General features: G+C 32.7%; 1 non-coding gene across 1 annotated transcript; it reads left to right on the top strand.

Annotated features, from left to right (window-relative positions):
- The first annotated feature begins 12,830 nt into the window (after window positions 1–12,830).
- On the top strand, window positions 12,831–12,904 carry TRNAW-CCA (transfer RNA tryptophan (anticodon CCA)). The gene has a single exon. It is a non-coding gene; the product is annotated as a tRNA-Trp (tRNA).
- The last annotated feature ends 2,566 nt before the right edge of the window (window positions 12,905–15,470 follow it).

The following is a 15,470-nucleotide window of genomic DNA, read 5'->3' as shown; positions in this document are numbered from 1 at the left end:
CCAAAGTTTGATGTGGAAAAAGAGGTAGAATCTAAACAATATTTATTAGAATTTGGAGGTGTAGATGATAGTACCTCAAATTTCTTTGCACATGATGATTTGTTGAATGCTGATTATGTTAGTGAAGGGAAGTTTAATATTGTTTCAGATTCTTTTCATGCTGGTTATGCTACAATAAGTTTTGATATTTCATGTGATGAAGAGGAAAATAATGAAGGTTGTCAATCAAATTATAGATTTTCTTCACGTGTTGATAAGTCTTGTAAAGATAAGTTCCAGGTTTATTCCGACGTTCAGTTTGATGAAGAAAATGATTGTGATTAGCATAATGTAGATCATCACTTTCAAAATGAGTTTTCATGCTTGGTAACTAATCAGTTGGTTGAAGAATGTGAAGAGGTTTCAGTGAAAGATGAATCTAATTTAGTGAATGATATGACTACAAGTAGGCAACAATCAGATTCCAAATGCTCTTTGCATCCGAAGACACAAGGTGAGTTGCAAGTTTTTGGTGTATGCAACTTGGTGAATGATGTAGATTATGAGGTTTTTGTGTTTTCGATCAGCGTGCATGAATCATTGTTGGATTTTGATTCTCAGTCCAATTTGTGTAATTATGGGCATGCTGAGTTGTTTTCTCATAATAAGCATGAGGTAGAAGCTAATGCTGGTATATGTATGTATTATGAGAATGAAGGAAGTTGTTTTGTTTTGCCGAGTAATTTGTTTCAATATGCTAATCTGATTGGTGAAACAAGGGAGAATGAGAATCACAGTTTACCTGATGAAGACGTAAATGAAAATCAAGTATTTGACAGAGGTAAAAGTTTATACTAAGTTTGGGGGCAACGTTTGTACACAGTAGTGTAGTTTTTCCCTATTTTCAATAAAGTTGTTTGAGAGAAGTTTTTGCTGTCATGCGTGTGGTTTTCTTTTCCCAGAGATCTGAAATCTTTCCATGCCCACAAGGGACATGCATCCCTAGATAGAGCCACTGTTGGTGCTCAAAATTGTAGCCTGAATTTGGAGCATTGTTAGAGAAAATTGAGCCCTATAAATGCTTTTAAGTGCATGTGTACCTGACTATCAATTTGAGGCCTAAGAGGTGTTTAATGTTTTTAACACCTTCCATTTAGTGCATCTACCTATTCCATGAAGTTAAAATAACATTTTGAGCCATTTCGTAAAGTCCTGTTTTGAATCAATGTCTAATTTGCATTTTTCACTTAAGTGTCAAATAGCATCAGGAGGCTATGTTTGCACCTGAATATCTTACACCTAGAATTGTGTCATGATTCGCCACTTTGGGAGTATCTAATATCCATATCCAAGAACCTATGTTTCAGATTTTGAATTGTTTCAAGTTCATTTGATTAGGTTTCGAATCCCTCAAAGTTGGTAGTTTACTATTTTCATGCTTATGCACTTTGCACATATTTCTGGGAAGCCCTGTTTGACCTATAATAAATTTTGACCAGTTGATCTGAATGCTAAAATTCCTTTTGTGTTGCATTATAGACGTCAGAGACTTATCATGTTTCAAGTTTTAGCTCTTCATGAATCCGTTTGATCAATTTTCAAATGTGATTCCAAATGGAATTTCTAAAGTTTTACTGGTTCGGTGTTTGCAAAAAATTGTTATCTTGATAGTGTTTCCAATTCACAATTATGGGAAGCCTTGTTTGACCAATGATATCTTTGACCCAGTTGACCCACATGAAAAAATTCTTTTTGAATTGTGTTCCAAGGGTCTGACACTTCATATGTTCAAATTTTGAGGTCAAGACGAATCCATTTGATCAACTTGCTAACATGATTAAAAGCCCAGTTTGCATTATTTTTTATGGCTAAGCTATCCAGATTGATTTGCATCCCTGTTCGGCAAATTGTAACTTTGATCCTATGGTTGGTAAGCCTAAGTGAATTGTACCATTGTGTTGTGTCCTGAGAATCCTTGAAGGATGCCAATTCTTAAGTCATGATGAATCCTTCTGCATACTTTCACATGTCCATACATTTGCCAAATATTACTTTTTGACACGTTTTCTAGTTAAAATTTCCAAGTGCCTATTTTTGGAAATTCGTCAAATGTGTCATGTGATTTTTCATGAGCCCAAACTATAGAAATATATTCTCTTCATGGCAAAGAACTTATATCCTAGTTTTTAGAACCCCAAGTGATCAATAACCCAATTTTATAATGCCAAACCCGAGCCCAGTTTATGTTTTTAACACTGTTCGGCAATTAAAATCTTTTAATTGGGAATTTGTCATGGGCTAAGAATTTGCAGTATGGTAGAGCATGTAGGATTGAACACTCATGTCAATTTTTGTGGCTTGGTTACTTGATTGAATCAATTTTTAAGGTCAGCTGGCATGCCTCCTGATACAATTTTCACAGTGGTGCAGAAATTTTTGAAATAGGTTTTTAGTGATGATTCAACGATCAAGTTTGATTCTGACAGTTCGTGGATGCCAATGACTGATTTCATCAGTTTCTCAGAGTCTTGATATTAATAGCCTCACCAATACTACCTATAGAAGTGATTGAAATAGTCTTCTACTATTTAGTTTTAAAGATGAATTCATTTTAAAATATATTGGCATTTAGGAAAACCACTACATTTGAGAATTATACATTTCTTTTAAATATAAGAATCACATATTTATGATACAACATAGTTGGATCCTCAAATGTTGTTTGTTTGAAGTTTTTTTTTTTTTTTTTTTTTTTTTTTAAAATGTAAATTTGAAGATCAAAATAGGAGCATTTTTATGCATGAGGGAATGCCTAGGAAAAGGACAAAACTTTATACATATCTACCCATGGTAGGGGCAGTCTATGGCAGATTTGTGTTTCTTCATGGTAGAGGAGGAGAGCATCCACATTTTTGGAGGAAGGAACAACTTTATGACAAAGGAAATCCCTCATGTTTAAATGTTGGTGTCCACGTTTTGACAGATGAGGAAGAATGCAAGCTACAGCAAGGGGAAAGTGTGCAAGTCTACCATGGTGTGAACCTCTAGGAAAAAATGAAGAAATCGTAGCTTGCAACATTTTAAGCAAAGATTCACATAGTGTAGATATTTGCAGAACAAAGTCACTGTGATTGAATGAAGATGGTATTTGCAAGGTTAATAGCATTGATAACAGCCCATGTTTTTGATAATGAATGGGTTCTCTAACAGGAAGCTCACATTTTTTGTGAGGAGGGGGTTGCAATTTTAAATGAAGGTAGTGGTATTTGAAAAGAGAACCCACAGAAGCCATCCAGTAAAACAAAAATGGAGTCAAAATGAATTATCCCACATTTGTGGGGATAGAGCGGTTTTGATAATTTAAATATTACACAACACATTAGACAAAATGAATTGAAGTGAGCGCCTTTTGAAAAGGCTGCGTGGATGCATGGGTCCCCCTATGGTTGACCTGATGATGTTAGCCAAGGATGGCAGTGCATAATTTTACATGAAAATTGAGACGAGCTGACATGGCAGATTCGGAGGCGGTGAAGGAGATGATAACATGTGTCAAGATGTGTGGTGCTCGCATTCCCGCATTAACAAGGTGCTAGGTGGTTAAATATTGTGGGAAAGAGGGTTGTCTCCATGTGGTAGGGTGGGTCCTAGTTGTCAGTGACAAGGCAAAGACCAGCAGCTCAGATGGATGCACAAGATCGTGACACGTGTCACGATCCAATAATTGACACTTCCCTGCAAAACAAAGATGCAAGGTGGTTAAATATTGTGGGAAAACAAGATTTTGACATGTGGTAGTGGGCCAGCCAGTGATGATGTGGTGGATGCATGTTCGAGCAGCCAATCAGAAGATACCATTGTTGGAAAATGAAGATGGGGTAACTGAGAGGGGAGGGGTGAATCAGTTACCACAAAAACAAATTCAACAGTCCCAAAGATGCCTTAAACTTAGTTGCTACTGCTACTCGGTAAACACATAAATTACTGCTTAAAACTTGATAGATGTTTAGTTAATTTATTAAGCATTTACTGAAATAAGCTACCATGCAAAAGAAAGTAATCATGAACACAGTAGACACCAGATTTACGTGGAAACCCAATATGGGAAAAACCACCAGCAACTAGTCACCAATTTTCACTCTTCTGAAGTGAGCCCTATTAGGAGCCAACCCTGTTAAAGTTTACAAAACACACTGTTAGGTGTGACCCTATTAGAGGATTTAATCACCCTATTAGGAGTGGCCTTGTAAGAGGTCTTTAGAACAATTCAACTGAATTGCCACCCTGTTAAAGGATTTATGGAATGGTTGTTAAACCAACTCTGTTAGGAGATTTTGGAATCACTGTTACAATGGTTAGAAAGCAACAATGAATGATCTGAAAATACATGCAACTTATCTTGCTGAATACAGATCTCAGTTTAGCTCCACAAGATCCTTACTGATTAAATATATCTTTGCAGCTCCAAGATTTCCCTCTGCTCAACTCTGCTTAGGCACACACAAGTCTCTTCCTTGCACTTCCTTGCACTATCCGTATACACTCTCTATTCCACACTTTTTCGCATCTTGAGCACCTCTTTATATACTATACATAATACCAGGTCGGCCCAACCAACTTGACAAAACATATTCCAAAGTCGGCTTGAACTAACAATCAAAACAAAATTCTTCACTGGCCGACGTTGCTTGGTCAATACAGAAAAAAAAAAAACTGCTTCCTGTGTTAACCGGCAGAACTCGGTAAAAACTACAATTACCAAGGAATTCGGTAAACCTGCCACTTCCTTTGGAAACCAACTAGACTCGGTAAAAGCTGTCTTCGACTACCGAGTGAGCTCGATGAAAACTAAGCTTTCCTTAGCTTACCGTGTGAACTCGGTTAACACTAAGCGTCCGCTACAAAATCCTTTGATACCCGAGTGATCTCGGTAAGAACTAAACTTTCCTTAGCTTACCGTGCAAACTCGGTTAACACTAACTCACCGTGTGACATACAAGAACGCTCGGTATACACTGCAAAAAGGCTTTACTGACCGACTGAGCTCGGTAGACTCTGTAAACTATTTTCCTGACCGACAGAACTCGGTAGACTCTGTCTGATAACTGATATGGCATTTGTGTAACATCAAAGACAATACACAATTACTTAATTGTATCCAACAATTAAGTCACAATCCAATAATTGACACTTCCCTGCAAAACAAAGATGCAAGGTGGTTAAATATTGCGGGAAAGCAAGATTTTGACATGTGGTAGTGGGCCAGCCAGTGATGATGTGGTGGATGCATGTTCGAGTAGCCAATCAGAAGATACCACGTGGTTCCTGGTCAAACTAGGTTTGACCTCAGATTCAAAAGGCAATGGAAAAAAATTTAAGTGATAAAAAATTATTATTTTTTATTATTTTTTCAAAAGGAATGCATGTTCAGTTTTATTTCAAATCAAATAGGGGTCACATCATTTTAAATTTAAAAGGGTTTAAATCTAAAGTTAAAACTTTAGAAAGTTTTAAATTTTTGAAAATTCAAAATATAAAAGCTGCAGACCTAAGTCCCTTATCAGAGGAGTGATTTTCAAATCGACTTTCAGTAGGTTTTTGGAAAGAAAACTATGGCTTATTATATATCGTTGGAATTGTGAGAATCTAAATTTTTTGATTCTGGAGTTAGTTTTTACATAGGTAGTAGTGTGTTCGAGTTATAAGGAGATTTGTCTTAGGTACCTAACTTGCAACCAATTTCAGGTATCAGAGTTTAGTTTTGATTTTTAGCATGGGAATGACTTGAATGTGGGAAAAACATAGTGAAAATGAGGTTTGAGGCAAATTTATCCATTTTTAAATCAGTAAAAACTCAAATTTTCACCAGCATTGCATAGGGCATATCAGATTTTTTAGTGAATCAAGGGATTTCATCATTCAGCAAGAGATATTTTCTAGTTTGTTACAAGCTAATGATGAAATCAAATCAAATCAGATGGGAATAAAGAAGAAAGAGGTTTTTCAGTTGCCAGAGATTGAATTTCAAGTGGACATATGGTAGTTGCATATCAGATTCAAGAATTCACTTCTTGCTATAGCTTTCTATCTTTCATTCTTTGTAAGGGTTCCAATTTTTGTTACTGAGAAACCATAGGTTGGCAATTTTCTCTGGGTAATACCAGCAGGGTTCCATTGATTTATTGTGAAACCACATTTCCTTCAACATATTCTCACTTGTATGAGCAACAATAGGAAGATTAATACAAATGGTTCAGATCTATTAGGTTGTTTCATGTTTTTCATTTGATGCATATGACTATATAAGTTTCAAGGAAATTAATACAAAGAACAACAAGTTGAGTTTCAGTTGAATCCTATCTCCTTTATCAGCTAATTTTCAATGTTTTACAATCTTTTTCATAGAGCTTAGGTTTTAATTGCAGTCCCTTAAGGGTGTATGTTATTCATTGTTGCTTATGACCCAAGATGTTGTGTAAATGCTTTAGGGAATCAATAGGGTTGCAAGTTTACTGATGGGGATATCATGTAAGAATGGGATTTAATTTGAGCATTGATGTCTATTTACAAGTTAAATAGATAGATCAGATGTCTGAGTATATAAACAAGTATCAGATATCCATATGTGTGCATTTTGATTCATGGGACTACCCAATGGTTAAGGCACTAATCATTTATAGGATCATTAAATTCTTACTGCTGCATATCTGAGGGTTTGTTGAATTCAACGTTATAAATCAAATGTTCTTTCCATTTTATGTTGAAGAACCTAAATAGAATGTCCTCACTTAGCTTGTGAATATTCTAGATTTGCATTTAGCTATTATAGATCTGTGTCATTTCATGAGTTACTAGGAGATATAAGGGTTTTATCTACTTTAATAGATTCAGGGATATGTTTTTGCACTGGTACGGTATCAATTGAATCTCAGGTCCACCTGCCTAGGTTTAGCAGAGCCTGAAGTAGAAGAAGGGTCATGCCTTATAGTTGGCCTCTTGTCAGAAATGGCATGTTGAAAATGGGAGTTAGCTGCCCCTAGATGTGTCACTTTCTCAGTGGGATAATTGAAAACTGTCCAGTGTTTTCAAACCCCAACAGATTCCAAGACAAAGAAAGACTTTCTAGATCTTCTCTAAAGAATTGATAACTTTAGAAGGCATGAGGGAAAATGATATAAAGTAAATCGAGATAGTTTGGAGGCAATTTTTTAGATTAACTAATTTTCCACCCATACTGAGGACTTTTCCCTTCCATCCCAACAACTTCTTTTGAAGTTTCTGAAAAACACCATTCCGTGAAGAATGGCAAGGTTTCATCTGGGAGAAAGGGAGAACAAGTTATGTGTCAAGGATAATAATAGTGTTACAACTCAACATTCTAGATATACTCTACTAAACCTTGATTCTATTATTGAAGAAGAATCTCAACTTATTCTTTTAAAAGTTGATTTTCCAACTAGAAAGAGAAGCATAGTCTAAGAACAAGGTTTCTAGAAGGTTTCTTTTAAAAATAGAAGAGCTCCAAAAATAATAGTATCATCCATGAACTATTGGTGGGTAGATGTGGAGAGTGCAAAAGCATCTTTAACTCCACTACTGGTATTAGCAAGGCATAGTTTGGAAATATTCCTTATGAGAACTTCTTCCACCACTATTAAAAGATGTGGCAAAAGGGGGTATCCTCGTCTAAGACCCTTGTTAGTAGAGAAAAAAAATAAATAGGCTTGCTATTAACTAGGACAACATATTTTCTAGTAGTCACACAACTCAATCATTTTGTGGAGTTTTCCTTTAAACCTGAATTTAGACACAACCTTATTAAGAAAGGACCATTTAACACAGTCATAAGCCTTAGATATATCATGTTTGAGGGTCATAGTAGGCTTATCATTAGCATTCATTGAATGAATAATCTCATGAGTAGTAATAATAGCATCCATAATATTTCTTCCTCTGACAAAGTCATTTTGGTTGTTCAAAACTAGTTTATCCAAAGTAGGTTTTAGTCTGTTAACCAAAACTTTAGCAATCATATTATAAATAGTGTTACAAAAACTAATAGGTTGGTATTCATTCATATAGGTAGCATCTCCAGTTTTAGGAAAGAGGGTTATATAAGTTTGATTAATAATATCCAACATAATAGTATTCTAAAGAAGTCGAAAACTTCCTTAAAAACATCTTACCCTATAATCTCCAAATATTCTTGAAAAAAAGATAGGGGGTGTAGACACCTATATTTGTCCACAAAAATTTTAATCAAATTTAGTCATTTTCTAAAGTATATTTTAATTAGATATTAAATATTTTGAATTATTTAAGCGCCATCCACTAATTAATTAATTATAGAACAATTAATAAATTAATAGACAACCAATAGTATAATTTATTAATAAAATCCCCCTTCGTCTACTAAATTAAATAAATGCAAAACTCATTTAACTTAAGCTCCAAAAACCCTCTCTATTTAATTAATTTAATTTAATTTAATCTCATACACCAATAGCTCCTCTTTTAATTAAATAATTCATTCATTTAACTAAATCTCATGCACCAATAATTCCTCTTTTAATTAAATATTTTATTTTATTAAATCTCATGCTCCAATAATTTCTCTTTAATTAAATAATTCATTTATTTAATTAAGTTCACCAACCAACCTTTTTTCTAACAAATTCATAACCTCCCACATCATTGAGACAACTGTGCACCTCACCCACCTAACTAAAACACATCACCTCCTCTTTCTTGTCTAAAATCCTCATATAGATCATTTGTGTATATTAAGACATAATGTACTCCCTTCAACTCAAGCCCAAGTCCACTCTGATGTCACATCTCCCTCATCCATTTCTAAAATTAGAAGTTTGTCTCCTCCACCTATCATAGTAAATTGAAGTTTATCTCATACCTCACTCAGTTAACTATCCATCCAAACTTTTTATATCCTCCTTATCCAATTTCCTATAAATTGAACCCTTTGCTCCTTACAAATCATCCACTTTATGAGTATTATTATAATACAATTTTGATAGATAATTACTTTCAAACTACTATTTGGTTGTATTCATAATTTCATGCATCCATCTATCAAATCAATCTATTGTTGAAGCATCGAGCATACAAATGACCAAACATTAATAATCATGACCACATCAACACATCAAGGAGGCTACATAGGTAGCTAGGTTTTCATTCTTGTTGTTTGGGTTTCCTTATTGGTTTATCATATATGTTTTTTAATTGATTTAGTTTTGTAGATGTTTTCCTTTAACTTTATATATTTTACATCCTAATTCTAATGCATATAGGGGGAACCCATCTAGGCCAAGGAATTTGAATGCTCGGAAGGAGAAAAGTTACAAATTTAACTTCTTCTTTCTTCACCCTAGAAATCAACATAACACTTTTTCCATCAATAACCAATAGGGGAATAAACCCAAGGAGGTCCTGATGATCATTCACTCCTAGGTCTTGTACCCCCTTTTATATGAATCAATTGATAATCTTAATTTTGATATCTTCCTCTTGAGTGAACACCATCCCATTACCATAGGAAATGGATCTTGTATTATTTTTTCTTCTATGTTTCAATGTAATTTGGTGAAAGAACTTGGTGTTCTTTTCTCCTTCTTTTAACCATTGAACATGAGATTTATATTTCTAGATAGTTTCCTCCTAATTTTTTCAAGATATATCTATTATCTCCATGAGTTCATTCTTGCAATTTCGGGTTACAATCTTGATAGTTATTTTCTTAAGACAATTAAACCTTTATTAACTTCCCCTTAATGGCTCTTTTTTATCAAAGATGTTTCCAAATGAATCTTTATTCAACTTTATAAATTTATGCCTCATAATACATAGCTTCACCTAAAAGTTAGTCAATGGGGGAGCTTTAGTAGGGGAGATCTACCAAGAACAAATTAGGTCCCTAAGATTTTGATCAGAGAACCACCCATTTTAAAATCTCAAGGGACCTACTACCTTCGTGCCAACTTTCCATTCCTGAAGAAGTGTATTATGATCCAACCCACTTTGAGGTCTAGCTTCCAGAAAAAAATCAGTTGAGTTAGTCCAATTTGGAGAAAGAGTTACCTTATCGAGCCTGACCTAGATAAGGATATTTCCTTGTCTTCTATTAGACTGCATGAAATTAGCACCCCCTTAGATCAATATCAATAAAAACTAAGTTAAGGAGAAAACCGCCTAACCCATCCTTGGTATTAGAGAAGCCTTAACTAAATAAAGACCTGTTATTTTTGTTACATTTGTAACTAAATAATTTTCTTCAAATTCTACTATTGAATTTCTTTTAATTTAACAAATAAACAACATATAAGTATTCAATCAAATTAGTCTTGTAAATTGGGTAGACCTCATTGAACATATATACTTGTATCTTGAGAAAGAGAAAATAGGAAATGTCTATGCAAACATTAAATGGTGCCTAACTACATTTTATTGTATTTAATAATTAAATCAAAGTTTATATAATATTTCATGTTAGGTATCTATTTTATGCCTCTATAGACATTTTAACAAAGTATATTTTGGGTAACTACACAAAATAGTACCAAAAATCTACAACTTACTTTTTTGGTACCCCATAAAGGGTAGTGTTCTCACCATATGTGTGCCTTATGGTATGGTGTATCAATCCTTAAGCTTTGATATACTAGACATATATAGCTTGTGTTATATATGGGGTACACTATATTTATTGTGCCCAAATGTTTCAAAGAAAAAAGGCATCTCTCTCTCTCTTCCCACCCCCCTGCTCTCTCTCTCTCTCTCTCTCTCTCTCTCTCTCTCTCTCTCTCTCTCTCTCTCTCTCTCTCTCTCTCTCTCTCTCTTCAGTAAAGTTCTTCAAAATCAACTTAAATGCAATTTTAAAGCACAAATAGATACATGTGTAATGTACTAAATTTTCACACTTATGTGAATTGTCATTTTGCATCACCCTTACCATGGCCTATAAATCAAAATCCACATAATCCTCCCATATTTGTTTGTCATGTCATGTCATGACCCACTTAAGAATCCTGACCATGCGGTTTGAATGGCTCAAGATATATGTGCACTATGAAGATGTCTATGTAATGTATTAGCCTCCAAATATTTGAAGACATGTAGTTTCTTGTTGAAATATTTTTTACCAGCAACTTTCTTTTATTAAACCTTATTCCAACTCCCACTTGTGTGTATCCAACTTCCATGTAGTTTAAACCCCTCATTTATCTCTATTTGGCATTCTTTCTTGATTATTCATTCTTGTAGGCATTCTTGAAATCTCTTGATCATTCTGAATTATTCATACATTCCACATAGGCATGAAATTTTTCTTGACTTTGAGAGTCTCATGTATATTTTGCATACTTTATGATGGTGAAGGGAGTTATTTTTCTTCATTATTTGTGTCTCTAAAGGAATTTTCAAAGGCATTTTTATTGTGCTTTAATTTAGCTACAAGGTTAGACATCTCATATGGGAATTTTCTCATGTTGACTGTATCAAAAACCCAATGGTCACTCTAACTGATCAACTTCTCATGGCTCTTCACTTTAACGTTGTACATGTGAATGCATAAATGAATGAGTGTAGTCGTATATTATAATCATATTGTGGATTTGAACTAATATAAAAATTTCTTTCTTTAGAGTGGACATAGGAAATTGTAAAATCAATATAAATATTATGTTTATTGTATTTTGTCTTTTTTTAATGTTTTATGTTGTTTCTCTTTTCATTTGAAATTATAAATTGGTATTAGAGCCAAGGTGAGGCTAGGAAAGAAATGGTCTAACATCAAAAAATATCTTGAAAATTTAACCTCAGTAGATAGTGATATTGTTCCTACAAAGACCAAAAGAATTCACTATGTGCATTGGTGAATCTGTTAGGAAGATAAGCCTAAAATTGAAGTAGAGGGAGATAATAAAGATCTCAAAATTTGAATTTAGTGAAACTCTTGAGTGTAGGGGTATTGTCCAACATAATAGAGCCATCATAGTAAAATTGTAAAATAATACAAAATTAATTAAGATTATCAAGTAGATTACTATTTGAGGAACATTTGGATCTATATTTTTACTTTTATATTTATCCTAACTTCAACCTCCCATTCTAAATTTTTCTTTATCCAAGAATAAAATAAAATGAATCTAACATCATTATTTATTTTGGGTTTGCAAGAAAGAAAAATAATAATTGAAAGTAAAAAAAGGGAAAAATTCAGAGCATCTGGGGAAAAATGATTTATCTTAATTAATAAAGTAGCTAAAAATCCCAAGCATAAAGTAGCTAACATGGGCATTGTGAAAAGATATGTTATGTATCTTGCATTGTTTGTAAGTTCTCCTTCTCAAAAATGATAAATATATAATATGATCAACTACATCTGTAGTTTACATGAATATCTACAAGAAAATATTTGTATTTGGCACAATTTTTTTTCTACAATATGATACGAATAACTATATAATAGTAAGTAATCCAGTACTATCATTAATAGAAATCTTCTAAATTATATCTTCTGTATGTACAGTCCATTCACATGGGAAGATAGATAAATGTGGAAACAAATATTAAATATTTTTAATATTTAATATTTAATAAAAAATATTCATGATTAAAAGGCATGTAGCATAGCTTGGTAGGGCATTTGTTTTGGTTACAAAATGTTGCATGTCCAAATCCCATTATCTCTATCATTTTTAATCCTAAATCATTCATAAAAAAAGTAAAAAGTTGAATGCTAGTTATTTAATTGAATGAAACAAAGAAATAATAAAATAAGTGATTGGGGCATATGACATGCAAACCCTTCTTTTCTTTCAAGAAAAAGAAAAGTGCTCTTAGTTCAGTTTGGTAGAACACAGGTCTCCAAAACCTGATGTTGTAGGTTCAAATTCTACAGAGCATGATCCTTCTTTGTTTTGCCTTTTTCTGATCGATCTTCTTGTCACTTAGGCTAAAAAAGATAATGAAATTTGATCCCTCTAAATTAGTATGTGACCTATTCATAATATGGTCCTAAATCAAATATCAAATTCATCACCACGTCAATACTATAAATATGGAGTTACAAATAATTTGGTCAAAGTTATAGGAATTAGACCTAACACAATTCCAGATAAGAAAACTTCAATCATATTCATTTTATTTTAAAAGAATAGGTAAGGATTAATTGGTAATCTACATATTACCATGAATTGACTTAGAACTTCAATTCCTATTGAGGTTTTTCTATTTCAAATAAGTTATGTACTACTTAACCCTATGAATAAAATTGAGGTGAAAGTAAGAAAAAATAATATAAAACCAAAATAACTAATTATAGTTAGTATGGAAGAAATTAGTGAAAAAACAAAAATGATTGATACATATTTTTGTCAGGCAATTACCTCAATTTATTCTTTAGGAATAGAAAAAGACATTTAAATAAATAGATACAAAGTTAGCATTGAATATTTGATAATGATGTTATCAAAAAACATAGAGGGAATATACAATAAAAATATATTCTGTTATAAAAAAAAAGTAGTAATGAAATACCCACCTATAAATAAAATAAATAGCAATTGTGTAGTACATTCATTAATGATCTTACTCCTTTTTTATATTAAGTAAAATTATATTGCTATGTTAGAAGCATGCTACATATACTTAGTATACTTCAAATATACCCTTGGTATCATATTGACAATCAAGAAAGGATTGTGGAAAATATCAGTAGTTTTCCATTTCCTAATCTTTTTCTTTCATGGGATCAATTTACCCTTTATTTTAGAATAATATAGGTAACTTAGCATGTTTGGGAATACATGAGAATGTTCTTTTACTAACACTATTACTAATATTTGATATTGTGTTATCCATAGCATTAATTTACCTTCCTTATTTATTGTGGGTTTATTTGTTAGTACGGGTGATGAGACCAGAAGATGGTCTATTTTATCATTTCATTTTTAGTTGAATTTGCAAACTTTCTAAAGACTTTGATGTTTAAGAACATGATGTTTATGATAATTTCAGACAAATGTGTGCATAATTAATTTCTAGGACTAAAATGAATATGATATGAAATGATATGTCATTTGATTACAAAGTAGTGAGAATAATGTTCTTTCTTCATTAGCTAGGTTGGATAGTTCTCTTGCAGCAATATGACATAGGGTAAACTAATTTAGATGACATATTTTGAATTAGTCTCGATGTATGTTATTACTTTGGAGGAGCTAATATTTTAAAGACTTATAGGTGAAGTCAACTTAGCTAAGTGGAGTTGATAGCCCAATAAAACAATGGAAGATTTCATTAATGACCTTCCACATCGCCAACCATTTTGTCCATAATAGTTGGTATCTATTTTTAGGAAAGTGGGAGTCAAAGCAGTTGCTCACGTTACTTGATAGCCTTAAGTAGAGGAAATATATGGATCATGAGCTCCTAAATTCCTATTCCATTTAGTGCCAGAGTTAATTCATCTATTGTAATATTCAATGCCATCATTTTTTTTGGTAGTTGATGTAGTGTAGAATCTATCAATTGTGTTCCTAGTTTGTGCTTAAATAGCTAGAAGTTTATGTTCCAGATAAGCTTTTTGTTAATTAGTTTTTTTTAGTAGATGTAAGGTCCACACTCATATCCTATTATAAATTGTAAGGAATGAATACATTTAGGAGTTAATTACGTCATGATCAACATTTTCGTTATTACCAATGATTTATGAGATCCTATTAGAGACTGATGTAGATTTTGATTATTATAAGGTTGATACCATATACAATAACATTAGGTCAATAAGATGAGACCACATGGAAAATGAAACTCAATAGATTCAAGCTGAGAACCCAATCACGAGATTCAAGGTATGATTACTAGACACTTAGGGGAGATGAATTAACTTTCACTCTCATAAGAAATAACAATGAGTATAGATCAAAAGTTAACAAACATAATGGTTGCACTCATAGATTTGTTTTAAAATATGAAGACATAGATTGGAAACATTCAATGGCATGAGAAAATTAACTGCAGGGGAACACACACCTCTTAATGAGATAAAAGGACATAGTTAGAAATATCACTTTGGTCAGTTGATTTGAAAGGATACTAGTAACAAGTTTGCACAATAGTGATGTTCACTTATGAAATATATACTAAGATCCATTTTACATGTTTTAATGACTTAATAGATATGACTTTGGTGTTTAATTGTTATTATAGACAAGGTTTGTGATGGTATTTAGAATGGTAATTTTGTTATGATTAGAAAGATTAATGTTATACATATCTTGATATTTCAATATTTTGAATATTTTATGGAAATGATTAGATGGAAGATAACTAAATATGTTGATGCAATTAAGTGATATTGGATTATTCTGCACTTATCTACATGTATTTCTATATTATTTCATTGGGCTACTGACATTAAGTTGAGTGTGCAAGAAAGTTGAACCATGGAGATTATTTGGGGAAACAAG

This window comes from Cupressus sempervirens, chromosome 11 (assembly GCF_028749045.1).
Source record: "Cupressus sempervirens isolate cs-2001-9-10 chromosome 11, ASM2874904v1, whole genome shotgun sequence".
NCBI lineage: Eukaryota > Viridiplantae > Streptophyta > Pinopsida > Cupressales > Cupressaceae > Cupressus > Cupressus sempervirens.
This window is presented reverse-complemented; position numbering and strand designations above follow the sequence as displayed.